The following is a 26,524-nucleotide window of genomic DNA, read 5'->3' as shown; positions in this document are numbered from 1 at the left end:
ATCTCACTGAGCCCCAGGTTTAGTCACTGTCTGATCTCACTGCGCTTAAGGGTGACACACTGTCTGATCTCATTGTTCCCCTGGGTTACACACAGTCTGATCTCACTGGGCCCACGGTTTACACACTTTCTGATCTCACTGGGCCCCCAGATTACAGACTGTCTGATCTCACTGGGCCCCAGGGTTACACACTGTCTGATCTCACTGGGCCCCCGTGTTACTCACGGTCTGATTCCATGGGCCACGGGTTACACACTGTCTGATCTCACTGGGCCCCTGGGTTACACACTGTCTAATCTCACTGGACCCCCGGGTTAGACACTGTCTAAACTCACTGGGCTTCCGGGTGACTCACGGTCTGATTAATTTGACCCGCGTTACACACTGTCTGACCTCACTGGGACCCCGGGTTCAAAACTGTCTGATCTCAGTGGGCCGCCGTGTTACACTCTGTCTGATCTCACTGGGTCCCCGGGTTCGTCACTGTCTGATCTCACTGCGATTATGGGTTACACACCGTCTGATCTCACTGTGCTCCCGGGTTACACACAATGTGACCTCACCCGGCCCATATTCCCCGGGTTTCACACTGTCTGATCTCACTGGGTTCATCCTCCCTTGTTTACACACTGCCTGATCTCAGTGAACCAATTCTCCAAGGGATAAACTGTGACTTATCTCACTGGGCCCATTCTCCCTGGGTTAAGACACTGTCTGATCTCACTGGACTTATGCTTCTCGGGTTAAGACAATGTCCGATCTCCTTGTCCCGCCGGGTTACACACTGTCTGATCTCATTGGGCACCCGGTTTACACGCAGTCTGATCTCACTGGGCCGCCGAGTTACACACTGTCTGATCTTTCTGGTCCCCTGGGATACACGCTGTCAAATCTCACTGGGCACCCGAGTTACACAGTTTCTGATCGCGTTGGCCCATTCTGCCCACCTTACAAAATGTCTGATCTCACTGCGCCCCCGGTTTACACAGTCTCGAATCTCACTGGGCCCCCGGGTTACACACTGTCTGATCTCACTGTGTCCCGGGGTTACACATTTTCTGATCTCATTGGCACCCCAAGTTACACACTGTCTGATGTCACTGGGCCCCAGGGTTACACACTCTCTGATCTCATTGGGCCCCCGGTTTACACACAGTCCGATCTCACTGGGCCCCCGAGTTACACACTGTCTGATCTTTCTGGTCCCCTGGGATACACACTGTCAAATCTCACTGGGCACCCGAGTTGCACAGTTTCTGATCGCGCTGGGCCCATTCTGCCCGGGTTACACAATGTCTGATCTCACTGCGCCCCCGGTTTACACAGTCTCGAATCTCACTGGGCCCCCGGGTTACACACTGTCTGATCTCACTGAGTCCCGGGGTTACACATTTTCTGATCTCATTGGCCCCCCAACTTACACACTGTCTGATGTCACTGGGCCCCAGGGTTACACACTCTCTGATCTGATTTGGCCCCCGGTTTACACACAGTCCGATCTCACTGGGCCCCCGAGTTACACACTGTCTGATCTTTCTGGTCCCCTGGGATACACACTGTGAAATCTCACTGGGCACCCGAGTTGCACAGTTTCTGATCGCGCTGGGCCCATTCTGCCCGGGTTACACACTGTCTGATCTCACTGGGCCCCCGCTTTACACACTCTCTAATTTTACTGGGCTCCCAGGTTACACACTGTCTGATCTCACTGGGCCCCCGGGTGACTCACGGTCTGATTCACTGGGCCGCGGGTTACACACTGTCTGATCTCACTGGGACCTTGGTTAAAAACTGTCTGATCTCACTGGGCCCCCGTTTTGCACACTGTCTGATCTCACTGAGCCCCAGGTTTAGTCACTGTCTGCTTTCACTGCGCTTAAGGGTGTCACACTGTCTGATCTCATTGGGCCGCTGGTTTACATCCGGTCTGAACTCACTGGCCCCCTGGTTTGCACACTCTCTAATCTCATTGGGACCCCGTTTTACACACTGTCTGATCTCACTGGGCCCTCGAGTTACTCACGGTCTGATCTTACTGGGCCCCCGGATAACACACTGTCTGATCTCACTGGTCCCTTGGGTTACACCCTGTCTCATCTCACTGGGCCCCCCGGTTACACACTGTCTGATCTCACTGGACCCTCGAGTTACACACTGTCTGATCTCACTGGGCCCCCGGTTTACACACGTTCTGATCTCACTGGGCCCCAGGGTTACACACTGTCTGATCTCATTGGCCCCCGGGTTACTCACGGTCTGATTCCATGGGCTACGGGTTACACACTGTCTGATCTCACTGGGCCCCTGGGTTACACACTGACTAATCTCACTGGGCCCCCGGGTTACACACTGTCTGAACTCACTGGGCTTCCGGGTGACTCACGGTCTGATTCACTGGGACCCGCGTTACACACTGTCGGACCTCACTGGGACCCCGGATTAAAAACGGTCTGATCTCAGTGGGCCCCCGTGTTACACTCTGTCTGATCTCACTGGGTCCCCGGATTCGTCACTGGCTGATCTTACTGCGATTATGGGTTACACACTGTCTGATCTCACTGTGCTCCCGGGTTACACACAATTTGACCTCACCCGGCCCATCCTCCCCGGGTTTCACACTGTCTGATCTCACTGGGTTCATCCTCCATTGTTTACACACTGCCTGATCTCAGTGAACCAATCCTCCCCAGGATAAACTGTGTCTTATCTCACTGGGCCCATTCTCCCTGGGTTAAGACACTGTCTGATCTCACTGGACTCATTGTTCTCGGGTTAAGACAATGTCCGATCTCCCTGTCCCGCCGGGTTACACACTGTCTGATCTCATTGGGCCCCCGGCTTGCACGCAGTCCGATCTCACTGTGCCGCCGAGTTACACACTGTCTGATCTTTCTGGTCCCCTGGGATACACACTGTCAACTCTCACTGGGCACCCGAGTTAAACAGTTTCTGATCGCGCTGGGCCCATTCTGCCCGGCTAACACAATGTCTGATCTCACTGGGCCCCCGGTTTACACAGTCTCGAATCTCACTGGGCCCCCGTGTTACACACTCTCTGATCTCACTGAGTCCCGGGGTTACACATTTGCTGAGCTCATTGGTCCCCCAACTTACACACTGTCTGATGTCACTGGGCCCCAGCGTTACACACTCTCTGATCTCATTGGGCCCCCGGTTTACACACAGTCCGATCTCACTGGGTTCCCGAGTTACACACTGTCTGATCTTTCTGGTCCCCTGGGATACACACTGTCAAATCTCACTGGGCACCCGAGTTGCACTGTTTCTGATCGCTCTGGGCCCATTCTGCCCGGGTTACACACTGTCTGATCTCACTGGGCCGCCGCTTTACACACTCTCTAATCTCATTGGGCCCCCAGGTTACACACTGTATGATCTCTCTTGGCCCCCGGGTGACTCACGGTCTGATTCACTGGGGCCCGGATTACACACTGTCTGATCTCACTGGGACCTCTGGTTAAAAACTGTCTGATCTCACTGGGCCCCCGTGTTGCACACTGTCTGATCTCACTGAGCCCCAGGTTTAGTCACTGTCTGCTCTCACTGCGCTTAAGGGTGACACACTGTCTGATCTCATTGGGCCGCTGGTTTACATCCGTTCTGAACTCACTGGCCTCCTTGTTTGCACACTCTCTAATCTCATTGGGACCCCGTTTTGCACACTGTCTGATCTCACTGGGCCCTCGAGTTACTCAAGGTCTGATCTCACTGGGCCCCCGGATTAGACACTGTCTGATCTCACTGGTCCCCTGGGTTACACACTGTCTCATCTCACTGGGCCCCCCGGTTGCACACTGTCTGGTCTCACTGGACCCCCGAGTTACACACTGTCTGATCTCACTGGGCCCCCGAGTTACACACTTTCTGATTTCACTGGGCCCCCAGATTACACACTGTCTGATCTCACTGGGCCCCTGGGTTACACCCTGTCTAATCTCACTGGGCCCCCGGGTTACACACTGTCTGAACTCACTCGGCTTCCAGGTGACTCACGGTCTGATTCACTGGGACCCGCGTTACACACTGTCTGACCTCACTGGGACCCCGGGTTAAAAACTGTCTGATCTCAGTGGGCCCCCGTGTTACACTCAGTCTGATCTCACTGGGTCCCCGGGTTCGTCACTGTCTGATCTCACTGCGATTATGGGTTACACACTGTCTGATCTCACTGTGCTCCCAGGTTACACACAATGTGACCTCACCCGGCCCATTCTCCCCGGGTTCCACACTGTCTGATCTCACTGGGTTCATCCTTCCTTGTTTACACACTGCCTGATCTCAGTGAACCAATCCTCCCCGGGATAAACTGTGTCTTATCTCACTGGGCCCATTCTCCCTGGGTTAAGACACTGTCTGATCTCACAGGAGTCATTCTTCTCGTGTTAAGACAATGTCAGATCTCCCTGTCCCGACGGGTTACACACTGTCTGATCTCATTGTGCCCCCGGTTTACACGCAGTCCGATCTCACTGGGCCGCCGAGTTACACACTGTCTGATCTTTCTGGTCCCCTGGGATACACACTGTCTGATCTCACTGGGCCCCCGGGTGACTCACGGTCTGATTCACTGGGCCCCGGGTTACACACTGTCTGATCTCACTGGGACCTCTGGTTAAAAACTGTCTGATCTCACTGGGCCCCCGTGTTGCACACTGTCTTATCTCACTGAGCCCCAGGTTTAGTCACTGTCTGCTCTCATTGCGCTTAAGGGTGAGACACTGTCTGACCTCATTGGGCCGCTGGTTTACATCCGGTCTGAACTCACTGGCCCCCTGGTTTGCAGACTCTCTAATCTCATTGGGACCCCGTTTTACATACTGTCTGATCTGACTGGGCCCTCGAGTTACTCACGGTCTGATCTCACTGGGCCTCCGGATTACACACTGTCTGATCTCACTGGTCCCCTGAGTTACACACTGTCTCATCTCACTGGGCCCCCCGGTTACACACTGTCTGATCTCACTGGACCCCCGAGTCACACATCTCTGATCTCACTGGGCCCCCGGTTTACACACTTTCTGATCTCGCTGGTCCCCCAGATTACAGACTGTCTGATCTCACTGGGCCCCAGGGTTACACACTGTCTGATCTCACTGGGCTCTCGGGTAACTCACGGTCTGATTCCATGGGCCACGGGTTACACACTGTCTGATCTCACTGTGCCTCTGGGTTACACACTGTCTAATCTCACTGGGCCCCCGGGTTACACACTGTCTGAACTCACTGGGCTTCCGGGTGACTCACAGTCTGATTCACTGGAATCCGCGTGACACACTGTCTGACCTCACTGGGACCCCGGGTTAAAAACTGTCTGATCTCAGTGGGCCCCCGTGTTACACACTGTCTGATCTCACTGGGTGCCCGGGTTCATCACTGTCTGATCTCACTGCGATTATGGGTTACACACTGTCTGATCTCTCTGTGCTACCGGGTTACACACAATGTGACCTCACTCGGCCCATCCTCCCCGGGTTTCACACTGTCTGATCTCACTGGGTTCATCCTCCATTGTTTAGACACTGCCTGATCTCAGTGAACCTATCCTCCCCGGGATAAACTGTGTCTTATCTCACTGGGCCCATTCTCCCTTGATTAAGACACTGTCTGATCTCACTGGACTCATTCTTCTCGGGTAAAGACAATGTCTGATCTCCCTGTTCCGCCGGGTTACCCACTGTCTGATCACTCTGGGCCCCGGTGTTACACACTGTCTGATCTCTCTGCGTTCCTATGGTTACACACTGTCCGTCCTCAGTGGGCCGCCGGTTTACACACTCTCTGATCTCACTGATACCGCAGTGTTACACACTGTCTCATCTCAATGGGCCCCAGGGTGACACATGTATGATCTCATTGGGCCCCCGGGTGACACTCTGTCTGATCTCACTGGGCCCCCGGGTTACACACTGTCTGATCTCACTGAGCCCAGGCGTTACACATTTTCTGATCTCATTGGGCCCCCGGTTTGCATACTGTCTGATGTCACTGGGCCGCAGGGTTACACACTCTCTGATCTCATTGAGCCCCTGGTTTACACATAGTCCGATCTCACTGGGCCCCCGAGTTACACACTGTCTGATCTTTCTGGTCCCCTGGGATACACATTGTCAAATCTCACTGGGCACCCGAGTTACAAAGTTTCTGATCGCGCTGCGCCCATTCTGCCCGGGTTACACACTGTCTGATCTCACTGGGCCCCAGGTTTAGTCACTGTCTGATCTCACTGCGCTATGGGTGACACACTGTCTGATCTCACTGGGCCGCTGGTTTATATCCGATTTGAACTCACTGGCCCCCTGCGTTACACATTCTCTGATCTCATTGTGACCCCGGTTTACACACTGTCTCATGTCACTGGGCCCTCGAGTTACTCACGGCCTGCTCTCACTGGGCCCCCGGGTTACTCACGGTCTGATCTCACTGGGCCTCCGGGTTACATACTGTCTGATCTCACTGGTCCCCTGGGTTACACACTGTCTCATCTCACTGGGCTCCCCGATTACACACTGTCTGATCTCACTGAGCCCCCGAGTTACACACTGTCTGATCTCACTGGGCCCCCGGTTTACACACTTTCTGATCTCACTGGGCTCCCAGATTACAGACTTTCTGATCTCACTGGGCCCCAGGGTTACACACTTTCTGATCTTACTGGGTCCCCGCGTGACACACTGTCTGATCTCACTGGGCCCCCGCGTTACACACTGTCTGATCTCACTCGGCCTCGGGGTTACACATTTTCTGATCTCATTGAGCCCCCGGCTTACTCACGGTCTGATTCACAGGGCCCCGGGTTACACACTGTCTGATCTCATTGGGACCCCGGCTTAAAAACTGCCTAATTTCACTGGGCCCCCGTGTTACACACTGTCTGATCTCACTGGGCCGCTGGTTAACAACCGGTCTGAACTCATTGGCCCCCCGGGTTACACACTCTCTGATCTCATTTGGACCCCGGTTTACACACTGTCTGATCTCACTGGGCCCTCGAGTTACTCACGGTCTGATCTCACTGCATCCCGGGTTACACATTGTCTAATCTCACTGGGTCCCCGGGTTACGCACTGTGTGTACTCACTGGGCCCACGGGTTACTCACGGTCTGATTCACTGGGCCCCGGGTTTCACACTGTCTGATCTCATTGGGCCCCCGGTTTACACGCAGCCCGATCTCACTGGGCCGCCGAGTTACACACTGTCTGATCTCTCTGCGTTCCTATGGTTACACACTGTCCGTCCTCAGTGGGCCGTCTGTTTACACACTTTCTGATCTCACTGACACCGCAGTGTTACACACTGTCTCATCTCAATGGGCCCCAGGGTGATACATGTATGATCTCATTGGGCCCCCGGGTGACACACTGTCTGATCTCACTGGGCCCCCGGGTTACACACTGTCTGATCTCACTGAGCCCCGGGATTACACATTTTCTGATCTCATTGGGCCCCCGGTTTACATACTGTCTGATGCCACTGGGCCCCAGGGTTACACACTCTCTGATCTCATTGGGCCCCTGGTTTACACATAGTCCGATCTCACTGGGCCGCCGAGTTACACACTGTCTGATCTTTCTGGTCCCCTGGGATACACATTGTCAAATCTCACTGGGCACCCGAGTTACACAGTTTCTGATCGCGCTGGGCCCATTCTGCCCGGGTTACACACTGTCTGATCTCACTGGGTCCCAGGTTTAGTCACTGTCTGATCTCACTGCGCTGATGGGTGACACACTGTCTGATCTCACTGGGCCGCTGGTTTACATCCGATCTGAACTCACTGGCCCCCTGGGTTACACACTCTCTGATCTCATTGGGACCCCGGTTTACACACTGTCTCATGTCACTGGGCCCTCGAGTTACTCACGGCCTGCTCTCACTGGGCCCCCGGGTTACTCACGGTCTGATCTCACTGGGCACCCGGGTTACATACTGGCTGATCTCAATGGTCCCCTGGGTTACACACTGTCTCATCTCACTGGGCCCCCCGGTTACACACTGTCTGATCTCACTGGGCCCTCGAGTTACACACTGTCTGATCTCACTGGGCCCCCGGTTTACACACTTTCTGATCTCACTGGGCTCCCAGATTACAGACTGTCTGATCTCACTGGGCCCCAGGGTTGCACACTTTCTGATCTTACTGGGCCCCCGCGTGACACACTGTCTGATCTCACTGGGCCCCCGCGTTACACACCTCTGATCTCACTCGGCCTCGGGGTTACACATTTTCTGATCTCATTGAGCCCCCGGCTTACTCACGGTCTGATTCACTGGGCCCCGGGTTACACACTGTCTGATCTCATTGGGACTCCGGCTTAAAAACTGCCTAATTTCACTGGGCCCCCGTGTTACACACTGTCTGATCTCACTGGGCCCCCGGGTTAGTCACTGTCTGATCTCACTGCGCATATGGGTGACACACTGTCTGATCTCACTGGGCCGCTGGTTAACAACCGGTCTGAACTCATTGGCCCCCCGGGTTACACACTCTCTGATCTCATTGGGACCCCGGTTTACACACTGTCTGATCTCACTGGGCCCTCGAGTTACTCACGGTCTGATTCACTGGGCCCCGGCTTACGCACTGTCTGATCTCACTGCACCCCCGGGTTACACACTGTCTGATCTCACTGGGACCTCGGTTTAAAAACTGTCTGACCTCACTGGGCCCCCGTGTTGCGCAATGTCTGATCTCACTGAGCCCCAGGTTTAGTCACTGTCTGATCTCACTGCGCTTCAGGGTGACACACTGTCTGATGTCATTGGGCCGCTGGTTTACATCCGGTCTGAACTCACTGGCCCCCTGGTTTACACACTCTCTGATCTCATTGGGACTCCGGTTTACATACTGTCTGATCTCACTGGGCCCTCGAGTTACTCACGGTCTGATCTCACTGGGGCCCCAGGTTACACACTGTCTGATCTCACTGGTCCCCTGGGTTACACACTGTCTCATCTCACTGGGACCCCGGTTACACACTGTCTGATCTCACTGGACCCCCGAGTTACACACTGTCTGATCTCACTGGGCCCCCGGTTTACACACTTTCTGATCTCACTGGGCCCCCAGATTACAGACTGTCTACTCTCACTGGGCCCCAGGGTTACACACTGTCTGATCTCACTTGGTTCATCCTCCCTTGTTTACACACTGCCTGATCTAAGTGAACCAATCCTCCCCGGGATAAACTGTGTCTTATCTCACTGGGCCCATTCCCCCTGGGTTCAGACACTGTCTGATCTCACTGGACTCATTGTTCTCGGGTTAAGACAATGTCCGATCTCCCTGTACCGCCGGGTTACACACTGTCTGATCTCATTGGGCCCCCGGTTTACACGCAGTCCGATCTCACTGGGCCGCCGAGTTACACACTTTCTGATCTTTCTGGTCCCCTGTCATACACACTGTCAAATCTCACTGGGCACCAGAGTTACACAGTTTCTGATCGCGCTTGTCCCATTCTGCCCGGCTTACACAATGTCTGATCTCAGTGGGCCCCCGGTTTACACAGTCTCGAATCTCACTGGGCCCCCGGGTTACACTCTGTCTGATCTCACTGAGTCCCGGGGTTACACATTTTCTGATCTCATTGGCCCCCCAACTTACACACGTTCTGATGTCACTGGGCCCCAGGGTTACACACTCTCTGATCTCATTGGGGTCCCGGTTTACACACAGTCCGATCTCACTGGGCCCCCGAGTTACACACTGTCTGATCTTTCTGGTCCCCTGGGATACACACTGTCAAATCTCACTGGGCACCCGAGTTGCACAGTTTCTGATCGCGCTTGGCCCATTCTGCCCGGGTTACACACTGTCTGATCTCACTGGGTCCCCGGTTTACACACTGTCTAATCTCACTGGGCCCCCAGGTTACATACTGTCTGATCTCACTGGGCCCCCGGGTGACTCACGGTCTGATTCACTGGGCACCGGTTTGCACACTGTCTGATCTCATTGGGACCTCGGGTTAAAAACTGGCTGATCTCACTGGGTCCCGTGTTGCACACTGTCTGATCTCACTGAGCCCCAGGTTTAGTCACTGTCTGATCTCACTGCGCTTACGGGTGACACACTGTCTGATCTCATTGGGCCGCAGGTTTACATCCGGTCTGAACTCACTGGCCCCCTGGGTTGCACACTCTCTGATCTCATTGGGACCACGTTTTGCACACTGTCTGATCTCACTGGGTCCTCGAGTTATTCACGGTCTGAGCTCACTGGGGCTTTGGGTTACACACTGTCTGATCTCACTCGTCCCCTGGGTTACACAATGTCTCATTTCACTGGGCCCCCCGGTTACACACTGTCTGATCTCGCTGGACCCCCGAATTACACACTGTCTGATCTCACTGGGCCCCCGATTTACACACTTTCTGATCTCATTGGGCACCCAGATTACAGACTGTCTGATCTCACTGGGCCCCAGGGTTACACACTGTCTGATCTCTCTGGATCTCGGGTTACTCACGGTTTGATTCCATGGGCCACGGGTTATAGACTGTCTGATCTCACTGTATCCCTGGGTTACACACTGTCTAATCTCACTGGGCCCCCGGGTTACACACTGTCTGAACTCACTGGGCTTCCGGGTGACTCACGGTCTGATTCACTGGAATCCGCGTTACACACTGTCTGACCTCACTGCGACCCCGGGTTAAAAACTGTCTGATCACAGTGGGCCCCCGTGTTACACACTGTCTGATCTCACTGGGTCCCCGAATTCGTCACTGTCTGATCTCACTGCGATTATAGGTTACACACTGTCTGATCTCTCTGTGCTCCCGGGTTACACACAATGTGACGTCACTCGGCCCAACCTCCCCGGGTTTCACACTGTCCGATCTCACTGGGTTCATCCTCCCTTGTTTACACACTGCCTGATCTCAGTGAACCAATCCTCCCCGGGATAAACTGTGTCTTATCTCGCTGGGCCCATTCTCTCTTGATGAAGACACTGTCTGATCTCACTGGACTCATTCTTCTCGGGTTAAGACAATGTCCGATCTCCCTGTCACGCCGGATTATCCACTGTCTGATCACTCTGGGCCCCGGTGTTACACACTGTCTGATCTCTCTGCGTTCGTATGGTTACACACTGTCTGTCCTCAGTGGGCCGCCGGTTTACACAATCTCTGCTCTCACTGACACCGCAGTGTTACACACTGTCTCATCTCAATGGGCCCCCGGGTGACACACTGTATGATCTCATTGGGCCCCCGGGTGCTAAACTGTCTGATCTCACTGTATCCCTGGGTTACACACTGTCTAATCTCACTGGGCCCCCGGGTTACACACTGTCTGAACTCACTGGGCTTCCGGGTGACTCACGGTCTGATTCACTGGAATCCGCGTTACACACTGTCTGACCTCACTGCGACCCCGGGTTAAAAACTGTCTGATCACAGTGGGCCCCCGTGTTACACACTGTCTGATCTCACTGGGTCCCCGAATTCGTCACTGTCTGATCTCACTGCGATTATAGGTTACACACTGTCTGATCTCTCTGTGCTCCCGGGTTACACACAATGTGACGTCACTCGGCCCAACCTCCCCGGGTTTCACACTGTCCGATCTCACTGGGTTCATCCTCCCTTGTTTACACACTGCCTGATCTCAGTGAACCAATCCTCCCCGGTATAAACTGTGTCTTATCTCGCTGGGCCCATTCTCTCTTGATGAAGACACTGTCTGATCTCACTGGACTCATTCTTCTCGGGTTAAGACAATGTCCGATCTCCCTGTCACGCCGGATTATCCACTGTCTGATCACTCTGGGCCCCGGTGTTACACACTGTCTGATCTCTCTGCGTTCGTATGGTTACACACTGTCTGTCCTCAGTGGGCCGCCGGTTTACACAATCTCTGCTCTCACTGACACCGCAGTGTTACACACTGTCTCATCTCAATGGGCCCCCGGGTGACACACTGTATGATCTCATTGGGCCCCCGGGTGCTAAACTGTCTGATCTCACTGGGCCCCCGGGTTACACACTGTCTGATCTCACTGAGCCCCGAAGTTACACATTTTCTGATCTCATTGGGTCCCTGGTTTACATACTGTCTGATGTCACTGGGCCGCAGGTTTACACACTCTCTGATCTCATTGGGCCCCCATTTTACACACAGTCCGATCTCACTGGGCCACCGAGTTACCCACTGTCTGATCTTTCTGGTCCCCTTGGATACACACTGTCAAATCTCACTGGGCACCCGAGTTACACAGTTTCTGATCGCGCTGGGCCCATTCTGCCCGGCTTGCACACTGTCTGACCTCACTCGGCCCCCGGTTTACATAGTCTCGAATCTCACTGGGCCCCAGGTTTAGTCACTGTCTGATCTCAGTGCGCTTATGGGTGACACACTATCTGATCTCACTGGGCCGCTGGTTTACATCCGATCTGAACTCACTGGCCTCATGGGTTAGACACTCTCTGATCTCATTGGGACCCCGGTATACACACTGTCTCATGTCACTGGGCCCTCGAATTACTCACGGCCTGCTCTCACTGGGCCCCCGGGTTACTTTGGTCTGATCTCATTGGGCCGCCGGGTTACACACTGTCTGATCTCACTGGTCCCCTGGGTTACACACTGTCTCATCTCACTGGGCCCCCGGGTTACACACTGTCTGATCTCACTGGGCCCCCGCTTTACACACTTTCAGATCTCACTGGTCTCCCAGATTACAGACTGTCTGATCTCACTGGGCCCCATTGTTACACACTATCTGATCTCACTGTGCCCCCGGGTGACACACTGTCTGATCTCAATGGGCCCACGCGTAACACACTGTCTGATCTCTCTCGGCCTCGGGGTTACACATTTTCTGATCTCATTGAGCCCCCGGCTTACTCACGGTCTGATTCACTGGGCCCCGGCTTACACACTGTCTGATCTCACTGGGACCCCGGCTTAAAAACTGCCTGATTTCACTGGGCACCCGTGTTACACACTGCCTGATCTCACTGGGCGCCCGGGTTAGTCACTGTCTGGTCTCACTGCGCTAATGGGTGACACACTGTCTGATCTCACTGGGCCCTCGAGTTACTCACGGTCTGATTCACTGGGCCCCCCGGTTACACACTGTCTGATCTCACTGGACCCCCAAGTTACACACTGTCTGATCTCACTGGGCCGCCGGTTTACACACTGTCTGATCTCACTGGGCCCCCAGATTACAGACTGTCTGATCTCACTGCACCCCGGGTTACACACTGTCTAATCTCACCGGGCTCCCGGGTTACAAACTGTCTGCACTCACTGGGCCCACGGGTTACTCACGGTCTGATTCACTGGGCCCCGGGTTACACACTGTCTGATCTCACTGGGCCCCCGGGTTACACACTGTCTAATCTCACTGGGCCCCCGGGTTATACATTGTCTGATCTCACTGTGCCCCCGTGTTTCACACTGTCTGATCTCTCTGGGCTCCCGGGTTACACACAATCTGACCTCACTCGGCCCATCTTCCCCGGGTTTCACACTGTCTGATCTCACTGGACCCATTCTGCCTGGGTTGAGACACTGTCTGATCTCACGGGACTCATTCCTCTCGGGTTCAGAGAATGACCGATCTCCCTGTCCCGCCGGGTTACACACTGTCTGATCACTCTGGGCCCCGGGGTTACACACTCTCTGATCTCTCTGGGCCCCGGGTTTACACACTGTCTGATCTCTCTGCCTTCCTACGGTTACACACTTTCTGTCCTCAGTAGCACCCCGGGTTACACACTCTCTGATCTCACTGACACCGCAGTGTTGCACACTGTCTGATCTCACTGGGCCCCCGGGTTAGTCACGGTCTGATTCACTGGGTACCGGGTTACACACTGTCTGATCTCACTGGGACCCCGGGTTAAAAACTGTCTGATCTCACTGGGCCCCCGTGTTACACACTGTCTGATCTCACTGGGCCCCAGGTTTAGTCACTGTCTGATATCGCTGCGCTTATGGGTTACACACTGTCTGATCTCACTGGGCCACTGCTTTACATCCGATCTGAACTCACTGGCCCCCTGGGTTACACACTCTCTGATCTCATTGGGACCCCGGTTTACACACTGTCTGATCTCACTGGGCCCTCGAGTTACTCATGGTCTGATCTCACTTGGCCCCCGGGTGTCTGATCTCACTGGGCCACTGGGTTACACGCTGTCTGATCTCACTGGTCCCCTGGGTTACACACTGTCTGATGTCACTGGGCCCCCGGGTGACACACTGTCTGATCTCACTGGGCCCCCGGTTTACACACTTTCTGATCCCACTGGGACCCCAGATTACAGACTGTCTGATCTCACTGGGCCCCAGGTTTACACACTGTCTGATCTCACTGGGCCCCCGGGTGACACACTGTCTGATCTCACTGGGCCCCCGGGTTACATACTGTCTGATCTCACTCGGCCCCGGGGTTACACATTTTCTGATCTCAATGGGCCCCCGGGTTACTCACGGTCTGTTTCACTGCTCCCCGGCTTACACACTGTCTGATCTCACTGGGACCTCGGCTTAAAAACTGGCTGATCTCACTGCGCCCCCATGTTACACACTGTCTGATCTCACTGGGTCCCCGGGTTAGTCACTGTCTGATCTCACTGCGCTTATGGGTGACAAATTGTCTGATCTCACTAGGCCGCTGGTTAAAACGTGTCTGACGTCACTGGTCCCCGTGTTACCCACTGTCTGATCTCACTGGGCCCCAGGTTTAGTCACGGTCTGATCTCACTGCGCTTATGGGTGACACACTATCTGATCTCACTGGGACGCTGGTTTACATCCGATCTGAACTCACTGGCCCCCTGGGTTACACACTCTCTGATCTCATTGGGCTCCCGGTTTACACACTGTCTGATCTCACTGGGCCCTGGAGTTACTCACGGCATGATCTCACTGGGCCCCCGGGTTACTTTGGTCTGATCTCACTGGGCTCCCGGGTTACACAATGTCTGATCTCACTGGTCCCCTGGGTTACACACTGTCTCATCTCACTGGGCCCCCGAGTTACTCACGGTCTTATCTCACTGGTCCCCCGGGTTACTCACGGTCTGATCTCACTCGGTCTCGGCTGTACACATTTTCTGATCTCACTGGGACCCCGGGTTAAAAACTGTCTGATCTCACTGGGCCCCCGTGTTACACACTGTCTGATCTCATTGGGCCCCCAGTTTACACTCTGTCTGCTCTCACTGGGCCCCCGGGTTACATACTGTCTGATCTCACTGGGCCCCCGGTTTACACACTCTTGAATCTCACTGGGCCCCCGGCTTACACACTGTCTGATCTCACTGGGCCCCCGGGTTACTCACGGTCTGATTCACTGGGCCCCGGGTTACACACTGTCTGATCTCACTGGGACCCCGGCTTAAAAACTGTCTGATCTCACTGGGCCCCCGTGTTACACACTGTCTGATCTCACTGGGCCCGCGGGTTAGTCACTGTCTGTTCTCACTGAGCTTATGGTTGACACACTGTCTGATCTCACTGGGCCGCTGGTTTACATCCGGTCTGAACTCACTGGTCCCCTATTTTACACACTCTCTGATCTCATTGGGACACTGGTTACACACTGTCTAATCTCACTGGGCCCCCGGGTTACACAATGTCTGATCTCACTGGACCTCCGGGTTACACACTGTCTAATCTCACTGGGCCCCCGGGTTACACAATGTCTGAACTCACTGGGCCCCAGGATTACTCACGGTCTGATTCACTGGGCCCCGGGTTACACACCGTCTGATCTCACTGGGCCGCCGGGTTAAACACTGTCAAATGGCACTGGGTCCCCGGGTTACACAATGTCTGACCTCACTGGGACCCCGGGTTGAAAACTGTCTGTTCACAGTGGGCCCCCGTGTTTCACACTGTATGATCTCACTTGTCCCCCGGTTTAGCCACTGTCTGAGCTCACTGCGATTATGGGTTACACACTGTCTGATCTCTCTGGGCTCCCGGGTTACACACAATCAGACCTCACTCGGCCCATCCTCCCCGGGTTTCACACTGTCTGATCTCACTGGACACATCCTCCCTTGGTTAAACACTGTCTGATCTCACTGAACCAATCCGCCCCGGGATACACTGTGTCTGATCTCACTGGGGCCATTCTCCCTGGGTTAAGACACTGTCTGATCTCACTGGACTCATTCTCCCCGGGTTAAGACAATGTCAGATCTCCCTGTCCCGCCGTGTTAGATACTGTCTGATCACTCTGGGCCCCGGGGTTACATCCTGTCTGATCTCTCTGGGCCCTGGGGTTACACACTGTCTGATCTCTCTGCCTTCCTTGGGTTACACACTGTCTGTCCTCAGTAGGCCCCCGGGTTACACACTCTCTGATCTCACTGACACCGCAGTGTTGCACACTGTCTCATCTCACTGGGCCCCGGGGTTGCACATTATCTGATCTCATTGGGCCCCCGGGTTAGTCACGGTCTGTTTCACTGGTCCCCTATTTTACACACTGTCTCATCTCACTGGGCCCCCCGGTTACACACTGTCTGATCTCACTGGGCCCCCGAGTTACTCACGGTCTGATCTCACTGGGCCCCCGGGTTACACACTGTCTGATCTCACTGGGCCCATGGATTACACACTGTCTGATGTTACTGGGCCCCCGGGTGACACACTGTCTGATCTCACTGAGCCCCCGGGTTACACACTGTCTGATCTCACTCGGCCTCGGCGTTACACATTTTCTGATCTCATTGGGCCCCCAGGTTACTCACGGTCTGATTCACTGGGCCCCGGGTTACACACTGTCTGATCTCACTGAGACCCCGGCTTAAAAACTGTCTGATCTCACTGGGCCCCCGTGTACACACTGTGTGATCTCACTGGGCCCCCTGGTTAGTCACTGTCTGATCTCACTGAGCTTATGGTTGACACACTGCCTGATCTCACTGGGCCGCTGGTTTACATCAAGTCTGAAATCACTGGCCCCCCGGGTTACACACTCTCTGATCTCATTGGGACCCTAGTTTACACACTGTCTGATCTCACTTGTCCCCCGGTTTAGCCACTGTCTGATCTCACTGCGATTATGGGTTACACACTGACTGATCTCTCTGGGCTCCCCGGTTACACACTGTCTGATCTCACTGGGCCCCCGGTTTACACACTTTCAGATCTCACTCGGCCCTGGGGTTACACATTTTCTGATCTCATTGGGCCCCAGGGTTACTCACGGTCTGATTCACTGGGCCCCGGTATACACACTGTCTGACTTCACTGGGACCTCGTCTTAAAAACTGGCTGATCTCACTCGGTCCCCGGGTTAGTCACTGTCTGATCTCACTGCACTTATGGGTGACACACTGTCTGATCTCACTGGGCCGCTGGTTTACAGCCGATCTGAACTCACTGGCCCCCTGGGTTCCACAATCTCTGATCTCATTGGGACCCCGGGTTACACACTGTCTGATCTCACTGGGACCTCGATTTACTCACGGCCTGATCTCACTGGGCCCCCGGGTTACTCACGTATTGATCTCATTGGGCCCCCGGTTTACACACTGTCTGATCTCACTGGTCCCCTGGGTTACACACTGTCTCATCTCACTGGGCCCCCTGGTTACACACTGTCTGATCTCACTGGGCCCCCGAGTTACTCACGGTCTGGTCTCACTGGGCCGCCGGGTTACACACTGTCTGATCTCACTGGGCCCCAGGTTTAGTCACTGTCTGATCTCACTGCGCTTTAAGGTGACACACTGTCTGATCTCACTGGGCCGCTGGTTTACAGCCGATCTGAACTCACTGGCCCCCTGGGTTCCACAATCTCTGATCTCATTGGGACCCCGGGTTACACACTGTCTGATCTCACTGGGACCTCGATTTACTCACGGCCTGATCTCACTGGGCCCCCGGGTTACTCACGTATTGATCTCATTGGGCCCCCGGTGTACGCACTGTCTGATCTCACTGGTCCCCTGGGTTACACACTGTCTCATCACACTGGGCCCCCTGGTTACACACTGTCTGATCTCACTGGGCCCCCGAGTTACTCACGGTCTGGTCTCACTGGGCCGCCGGGTTACACACTGTCTGATCACACTGGGCCCCAGAATTACACACTGTCTGATGTCACTGGGCCCCCGGGTGACACACTGTCTGATCTCACTGAGCCCCCGGTTTACACACTGTCTGATCTCACTGGGCCCTCGAGTTACTCACGGTCTGATCTCAGTTGGCCCCCGGGTTACTAACGGTCTGATCTTACTGGGCCCCTTGGTTACACACTGTCTGATCTCACTGGTCCCCTGGGTTACACACTGTCTCATCTCACTGGGCCCCCCGGTTACACATTGTCTGATCTCACTGGGCCCACGGTTGACACACTGTCTGATCTCACTCGGCCCTGGGGTTACACATTTTCTGATCTCATTGGGCCCCCAGGTTACTCACGGTCTGATTCACTGGGCCGCGGTTTACACACTGTCTGATCTCACTGGGACCTCGTCTTAAAAACTGTCTGATCTCACTGGGCCCCCGTTTTACACACTGTCTGATCTCACTGGGCCCCAGGTTTAGTCACTGTCTGATCTCACTGCGCTTATGGGTGACACACTGTCTGATCTCACTGGGCCGCTGGTTTACATCCGATCTGAACTTACTGGCCCCCTGGCTTACACACTCTCTGATCTCATTGGGACCCCGGTTTACACACTGTCTCATGTCACTGGGCCCTCGAGTTACTCACGGTCTGATTCACTGGGCCCCGGCTTACGCACTGTCTGATCTCACTGCACCCCGGGTTACACACTGTCTAATCTCACTGGACCCCCGGGTTACGCACTGTCTGTACTCACTGGGCCCACGGGTTACTCACGGTCTGATTCACTGGGCCCCGTGTTACACACTGTCTGATCTCACTGGGCCCCCGGGTTAAACACTGTCTAATCTCACTGGGACGCCGGGTGACTCACGGTCTGATTCACTGGGCCCCGGGTTACACACTTTCTGATCTCACTGGGACCTCGGGTTAAAAACTGCCTGATCTCATTGGGCCCCCGTGTTGCACAATGTCTGATCTCACTGAGCCCCAGGTTTAGTCACTGTCTGATCTCACTGCGCTTAAGGGTGACACACTGTCTGATCTCATTGGGCCGCTGGTTTACATCCGGTCTGAACTCACTGGCCACCTGGTTTGCGCACTCTCTGATCTCATTGGGACTCCGTTTTACACACTGTCTGATCTCTCTGGGCCCTCGAGTTACTCACGGTCTGATCTCACTGGGCCCCCAGGTTACACACTGTCTGAACTCACTGGTCCCCTGGGTTACACACTGTCTCATCTCACTGTGCCCCCCGGTTACACACTGTCTGATCTCACTGGACCCCCGAGTTACACACTGTCTGATCTCACTGTGCCCCCGGTTTACACACTTTCTGATTTAACTGGGCCCCCAGATTACAGACTGTCTGCTCTCACTGGGCCCCAGGGTTACACACTGTCTGATCTCACTGGGTTCACCCTCCCTTGTTTACACCTTGCCTGATCTCAGTGAACCAATCCTCCCCGGGATAAACTGTATCTTATCTCACTGGGCCCATTCTCCCTGGGTTAAGACACTGTCTGATCTCACTGGACTCATTGTTCTCGGGTTAAGTCAATGTCCGATCTCCCTGTCCCGCCGGGTTACACACTGTCTGATCTCATTGGGCCCCCGGTTTACACGCAATCCGATCTCACTGGGCCGCCGAGTTACACACTGTCTGATCTTTCTGGTCCCGTGGGATACACACTGTCAAATCTCACTGGCACCAGAGTTACACAGTTTCTGATCGCGCTGGGCCCATTCTGCCCGGCTTACACAATGTCTGATCTCAGTGGGCCCCCGGTTTACACAGTCTCGAATCTCACTGGGCCCCCGGGTTACACACTGTCTGATCTCACTGAGTCCCGGGGTTACACATTTTCTGATCTCATTGGCCCCCCAACTTACACACTTTCTGATGTCACTGGGCCCCAGGGTTACACACTCTTTGATCTCATTGAGGTCCCGGTTTACACACAGTCCGATCTCACTGGGCCCCCGAGTTACACACTGTCTGATCTTTCTGGTCCCCTGGGATACACACTGTCAAATCTCACTGGGCACCCGAGTTGCACAGTTTCTGATCGCGCTGGGCCCATTCTGCCCGGGTTACACACTGTCTGATCTCACTGGGCCCCCGGGTGACTCACGGTCTGAGTCGCTGGGCCCCGGGTTACACACTGTCTGATCTCACTGGGTCCCCGGTTTACACACTCTCTAATCTCACTGGGCCCCCAGGTTACACACTGTCTGATCTCACTGGGCCCCCGGGTGACTCACGGTCTGATTCACTGGGCACCGGGTTGCACACTGACTGATCTCATTGGGACCTCGGGTTAAAAACTGGCTGATCTCACTGGGCCCCCGTGTTGCACACTGTCTGATCTCACTGAGCCCCAGGTTTAGTCACTGTCTGATCTCACTGCGCTTACGGGTGACACACTGTCTGAACTCATTGGGCCGCTGGTTTACATCCGGTCTGAACTCACTGGCCCCCTGGGTTGCACACTCTCTGATCTCATTGGGACCACGTTTTACACACTGTCTGATCTCACTGGGCCCTCGAGTTATTCACGGTCTGATCTCACTGGGGCTTTGGGTTACACACTGTCTGATCTCACTCGTCCCCTGGGTTACACACTGTCTGATCTCACTGGGCCCCCCGGTTACACACTGTCTGATCTCACTGTGCTCCCGGGTTACACACAATGTGACGTCACTCGGCCCATCCTCCCCGGGTTTCACACTGTCTGATCTCACTGGGTTCATCCTCCCTTGTTTACACACTGCCTGATCTCAGTGAACCAATACTCCCCGGGATAAACTGTGTCTTATCTCACTGGGCCCATTCTCCCTTGATTAAGACACTGTCTGATCTCACTGGACTCATTCTTCTCGGGTTAAGACAATGTACGATCTCCCTGTCCCGCCGGGTTACCCACTATCTGATCACTCTGGGCCCCGGTGTTACACACTGCCTGATCTCTCTGCGTTCCTATGGTTACACACTGTCTGTCCTCAGTGGGCCGCCGGTTTACCCACTCTCTGATCTCACTGACACCGCAGTGTTACACACTGTCTTATCTCAATGGGCCCACGGGTGACACACTGTATGATCTCAGTGGGCCCCCGGGTGAAACACTGTCTGATCTCACTGGGCCCCCGGGTTACACACTGTCTGATCTCACTGAGCCCCGGGGTTACACATTTTCTGATCTCATTGGGTCCCTGGTTTACATACTGTCTGATGTCACTGGGCCGCAGGTTTCCACACTCTCTGATCTCATTGGGCCCCCATTTTACACACAGTCCGATCTCACTGGGCCCCCGAGTTACACACTATCTGATCTTTCTGGTCCTCTGGGATACACACTGTCAAATCTCACTGGGCACCCGAGTTACACAGTTTCTGATCGCGCTGGGCCCATTCTGCCCGGGTTACACACTGTCTGATCTCACTGGGCCCCAGGTTTAGTCACTGTCTGATCTCACTGCGCTTATGGGTGACACACTATCTGATCTCACTGGGCCGCTGGTTTACATCCGATCTGAACTCACTGGCCCCCTGGGTTACACACTCTCTGATCTCATTGGGACCCCGGTTTACACACTGTCTCATGTTACTGGGCTCTCGAGTTACTCACGGCCTGCTCTCACTGGGCCCCCGGGTTACTTTGGTCTGATCTCACTGGGTCCCCGGGTTACACACTATCTGATCTCACTGGGCCCCCGGGTGACACACTGTCTGATCTCACTGGGCTCCCGCGTTACACACTGTCTGATCTCACTGGGACCCCGGCTTAAAAACTGCCTGATTTCAATGGGCCCCCGTGTTACACACTGCCTGATCTCACTGGGCCCACGGGTTAGTCACTGTCTGGTCTCGCTGCGCTTATGGGTGACACACTGTCTGATCTCACTGGGCCCTCGAGTTACTCACGGTCTGATTCACTAGGCCCCCGTGTTCCACACTGTCAGATCTCACTGGGTCCCCGATTTCATCACTGTCTGATCTCACTGCGATTATGGGTTACACACTGTCTTATCTCACTTGTCCCCTGGGATGCACACTGTCTCATCTCACTGGGCCCCCCGGTTACACACTGTCTGATCTCACTGGGCCCCCGGTTTACACACTTTCTGATCTCACTGGTCTCCCAGATTACAGACTGTCTGATCTCACTGGGCCCCATGGTTACACACTATCTGATCTCACTGGGCCCCGGGTGACACACTGTCTGATCTCCCAGGGCCCCCGCGTTACACACTGTCTGATCTCTCTTGGCCTCGGGGTTACACATTTTCTGATCTCATTGAGCCCCCGGCTTACTCACGGTCTGATTCACTGGGCCCCGGGTTACACACTGTCTGATCTCACTGTGACCCCGGCTTAAAAACTGTCTGATTTCACTGGGCCCCAGTGTTACACACTGCCTGATCTCACTGGGCCCCCGGGTTAGTCACTGTCTGGTCTCACTGCGCTTATGGGTGACACACTGTCTGATCTCACTGGGCCCTCGAGTTACTCACGGTTTGATTCACTGGGCCCCCGGGTTAAAACTGTCTGTACTCACTGGGCCCACGGGTTACTCACGGTCTGATTCACTGGGCCCCGGGTTACACACTGTCTGATCACATTGGGCCCCCGTGTTACACACTGTCTAATCTCACTGGGCCCCCCGGTTACACACTGTTTTATCTCACTGGACCTACGAGTTACACACTGTCTGATCTCACTGGGCCCCATTTTACACACTTTCTGATCTCACTGGGCCCCCAGATTACAGACTGTCTGATCTCACTGGGCCCCAGGGTTACACACTGTCTGATCTCTCTGGGATCTCGGGTTACTCACGGTCTGATTCCATGGTCCACGGGTTACAGACTGTCTGATCTCACTGGGTCCCTGGGTTACACACTGTCTAATCTCACTGGGCCCCCGGGTTACACACTGTCTGAACTCACTGGGCTTCCGGGTGACTCACGGTCTGATTCACTGGAATCCGCGTTACACACTGTCTGACCTCACTGGGACCGCGGGTTGAAAACTGTCTGATCACAGTGGGCCCCCGTGTTACACACTGTCTGATCTCACTGGGTCCCCGAATTCGTCACTGTCTGATCTCAGTGCGATTATAGGTTACACACTGTCTGATCTCTCTGTGCTCCCGGGTTACACACAATGTGACCTCACTCGGCCCATCCTCCCCGGGTTTCACACTGTCTGATCTCACTGGGTTCATTCTCCCTTGTTTACACACTGCCTGATCTCAGTGAACCAATCCTCCCCGGGATAAACTGTGTCTTATCTCACTGGGCCCATTCTCCCTTGATTAAGACACTGTCTGATCTCACTGGACTCATTCTACCCGTGTTAAGACAATGTCCGATCTCCCTGTCCCGCCGGGTTACCCACTGTCTGATCTCTCTGGGCCCCGGTGTTACACACTGTCTGATCTCTCTGCGTTCGTATGGTTACACACTGTCCGTCCTCAGTGGGCCGCCGGTTTACACACTCTCTGATCTCACTGACACCGCAGTGTTACACACTGTCTCATCGCAATGGGCCCCCGGGTGACATACTGTCTGATCTCACTGGGCCCCCGGTTTACACACTGTCTGATCTCACTGAGACCCGTGGTTACACATTTTCTGATCTCATTGGGCTCCTGGTTTTCATACTGTCTGATGTCACTGGGCCGCAGGTTTACACACTCTCTGATCTCATTGGGCCCCCATTTTACACACAGTCCTATCTCACTGGGCCCCCGAGTTACACACTGTCTGATCTCACTGGGCCCCCTGGTTAGTCACTGTCTGATCTCACTGAGATTATGGTTGACACACTGCCTGATCTCACTGGGCCGCTGGTTTACATCCATTCTGAAAGCACTGGCCCCCCGGGTTACACACTCTCTGATCTCATTGGGACCCCAGTTTACACACTGTCTGATCTCACTGGGCCCTCGAGTTACTCACGGTCTAATTCACTGGGCCCCGGCTTACGCACTGTCTGATCTCACTGCACCCCGGGTTACACACTGTCTGATCTCACTGGGCCCCCGGGTTACAAACTGTCTGTACTCACTGGGCCCACGGGTTACTCACGGTCTCATTCACTGGGCCCCGGGTTACACACTGTCTGATCTCATTGGGCCCCCGGGTTACACACTGTCTAATCTCACTGGGCCCCCGGGTTATACATTGTCTGACCTCACTGGGATCCCGGGTTAAAAACTGTCTGATCACACTGGGCCCCCGTGTTTCACACTGTCTGATCTCTCTGGGCTCCCGGGTTACACACAATCTGACCTCACTCGGCCCATCTTCCCCGGGTTTCACACTGTCTGATCTCACTGGACCCATTCTGCCTGGGTTAAGACGCTGTCTGATCTCACTGGACTCATTCTTCTCGGGTTCAGACAATGTCCGATCTCCCTGTCCCGCCGGGTTACACACTGTCTGATCACTCTGGGCCCCGGGGTTACACACTCTCTGATCTCTCTGGGCCCCGGGTTTACACACTGTCTTATCTCTCTACCTTCCTACGGTTACACACTTTCTGTCCTCAGTAGCACCCCGGGTTACACACTCTCTGATCTCACTGACACCGCAGTGTTGCACACTGTCTGATCTCACTGGGCCCCCGGGTAGGTCACGGTCTGATTCACTGGGCACCGGGTTACACACTGTCTGATCTCACTGGGACCCCGGGTTAAAAACTGTCTGATCTCACTGGGCCCCCGTGTTACACACTGTCTGATCTCACTGGGCTGCAGGTTTAGTCACTGTCTGATCTCGCTGCGCTTATGGGTTACACACTGTCTGATCTCACTAGGCCGCTGCTTTACATCCGATCTGAACTCATGGCCCCCTGGGTTACACACTCTCTGATCTCATTGGGACCCCGGTTTACACACTGTCTGATCTCACTGGGCCCTCGAGTTACTCACGGTCTGATCTCACTTAGCCCCCGAGTTACCCACGGTCTGATCTCACTGGGCCCCCGGGTGACACACTGTCTGATCTCACTGGGCCCCCGGGTTTACACACTGTCTGATCTCACTGGGCCCCCGGTTGACACACTGTCTGATCTCACTGGGCCCCCGGGTTACATACTGTCTGATCTCACTCGGCCCCGGGGTTACACATTTTCTGATCTCAATGGGCCCCCGGGTTACTCACGGTCTGTTTCACTGCTCCCCGGCTTACACACTGTCTGATCTCACTGGGACCTCGGCTTAAAAACTGGCTGATCTCACTGGGCCCCCGTGTTACACACTGTCTGATCTCACTGGGTCCCCGGGTTAGTCACTGTCTGATCTCACTGCGCTTATGGGTGACACACTGTCTGATCTCACTGGGCCGCTGGTTAAAAGGTGTCTGACGTCACTGGTCCCCGTGTTACATACTGTCTGATCTCACTGGGCCCCAGGTTTAGTCACGGTCTGATCTCACTGCGCTTATGGGTGACACACTATCTGATCTCACTGGACCGCTGGTTTACATCCGATCTAAACTCACTGGCCCCCTGGGTTACACACTCTCTGATCTCATTGGGATCCCGGATTACACACTGTCTGATCTCACTTGGCCCCCGAGTTACTCACGGTCTGATCTCACTGGGCCCCCGGGTTACTGACGGTCTGATCTCACTCGGTCTCGGCATTACACATTTTCTGATCTCACAGGGACCCCGGGTTAAAAACTGTCTGATCTCACTGGGCCCCCGTGTTACACACTGTCTGATCTCATTGGGCCCCCAGTTTACACAATGTCTGCACTCACTGGGCCCCCGGGTTACACACTGTCTGATCTTTCTGGTCCCCTGGGATACACACTGTCAAATCTCATTGGGACACGAGTTACCCAGTTTCTGATCGCGCTGGTCCCATTCTGCCCGGGTTACATACTGTCTGATCTCATTGGGCCCCCGGTTTACACACTCTCGAATCTCACTGGGCCCCCGGCTTACACACTGTCTGATCTCACTGGGCCCCCGGGTTACTCACGGTCTGATTCACTGGGCCCCGGGTTACACACTGTCTGATCTCACTGGGACCCCGGCTTAAAAACTGTCTGATCTCACTGGGCCACCGTGTTACACACTGTCTGATCCACACTGGGCCCGCGGGTTAGTCACTGTCTGATCTCACTGAGCTTATGGTTGACATACTGTCTGATCTCACTGGGCCGCTGATTTACATCCGGTCTGAACTCACTGGCCCCCCGTCTTACACACTCTCTGATATCATTGGGACACTGGTTTACACACAGTCTGATCTCACTGTGCTCTCGAGTTACTCACGGTCTGATTCACTGGGCCCCGGGTTACACACTGTCTGACCTCACTGGGACCTGGGGTTGAAAACTGTCTGATCACACTGGGCCCCCGTGTTTCACACTGTCTGATCTCACTGGTCCCCCGGGATAGTCCTTGTCTGATCTCACTGCGATTATGGTATTAC

This window comes from Pristiophorus japonicus, unplaced genomic scaffold, assembly GCF_044704955.1.
Source record: "Pristiophorus japonicus isolate sPriJap1 unplaced genomic scaffold, sPriJap1.hap1 HAP1_SCAFFOLD_75, whole genome shotgun sequence".
Taxonomy (NCBI): Eukaryota; Metazoa; Chordata; class Chondrichthyes; family Pristiophoridae; genus Pristiophorus; species Pristiophorus japonicus.
This window is presented reverse-complemented; position numbering follows the sequence as displayed.